Source organism: Morus notabilis, unplaced genomic scaffold (genome assembly GCF_000414095.1).
Source record: "Morus notabilis unplaced genomic scaffold, ASM41409v2 Scaffold139, whole genome shotgun sequence".
NCBI classification, from domain to species: Eukaryota; Viridiplantae; Streptophyta; class Magnoliopsida; order Rosales; family Moraceae; genus Morus; species Morus notabilis.
This window is the reverse complement of record NW_010361068.1, coordinates 104282-105878: the sequence shown is the minus strand read 5'-3', so window position 1 is coordinate 105878 and position 1597 is coordinate 104282.

Genomic DNA, 1597 nt, shown 5'->3' with positions numbered 1-1597 from the left:
TATAATATATAATAATATTAGAATTATAAGATTATATTAATATTTAATTATATTAATTATTATATTATTATTATTATTATGAATATAATTATATCAATATAATATAATGTAATAATATTATTGTAATATTATTAATATAATAAATATAATTATATCAATACAATACAATATATAATATATTATAAAATAATAATTACAATATCATATTATTATTATTATTATATCATGTTATAATTATATTATAATTATAATATTATTATAATATCATATTATATGATAAAATAATAATATTAGAGTTATTAATATAATTATGATATTATTTGTTACAATAATACTATTATATTATATTACGAGTCTGAATTTTAGATTGGGAAGATTGTAACTTTTAAATTTCATTAGGAGTATTATGGGTATTATGAAAGTTTCATTAATTATACTATGCTGAGCCCCGTACAATCTAAAAGCTAAAGTTGTCTTTAGGCTGCTTCTGATTTTGGTTATAGATCCTTGAAAAATTCTTCAAAAAGCACTTTTGAGAAAATTTACCAAGTACTAAAATCAGCTTCTGCTACAAGCAGAAGTTGATTTTGGGAGGGAAAAGCAATACCAAACTAAGCCCAAATCTCATTGAGCTTCTTCTTTGTGTGTGTTGTGTAAATTGTAATTATAAACGGAGAAATTTCATTTTAATACTTTGTGTTATATTAAAATATGAGTTTGATATTCTTAATTTTAATAGTTTTATATCGATATCTCGATCTTTTAAAAAAATTTTATGTAATACCTCAGGGTAGTTTTTTTGGGACATAAAAAGATAAAATTACCCTTATTAGTAAATATATAAAAAAAGCTTTTTAAAAAATCTTAAACTTACAATCAAGATTTTTACTTTATATTTAGGGTAGAATGAATTTTAGGTATTTATTTACAGGTCTATGATTTTTTAAAAGCTTTTTTAATATTTAATAATAAGGGTAATTTTATTTTTTTGTGGCCCAGAAAATTGTCATGAGGTACCAAAAGAAGATTTTCTAAAAAGTCTAGATATCAGCATGAAATTATTAAAAATAGAGGGTATCAAACTTATATTTCAATATAACTCAAACTTATATTTCGATATAACACATGGTACCAAAATAAAATTTTCCCTTTATAAATTTACTGGGGTTTGTAAAATGGATGGAAAATCTTTTTCTTAGATTCTTTTTAGGAGGAATTTGTTTTAGGGTATAAAAGATAGAGAATTTCTCTAGTGTTCTCTTTTATTTTAAGAATATTGGTGTTCTCTGTTTATTAGTTGTCGGATCTATAATATTTTTTTTTAATTTGATTTAACTTTTGACCAGATTTAATACAAATTCGATGACTAATAAATAGGAAACACCGTTATTCCTAAAAAATAGAGAATACCAAAAAAAGTCTCTAAAAAAATCATTCTGTGATGCACAGATTTCATTGTCACGTAAAATAGAGTTATACTAAATTAATAAACGAATCAAAATTTAATAGAATTTGATATAATAAATTAATAGTTCGGATTATTGGATATGTGTTTACTGATAGATTTTTTTCCGTGACTAAATTTTCACCTTTTAAT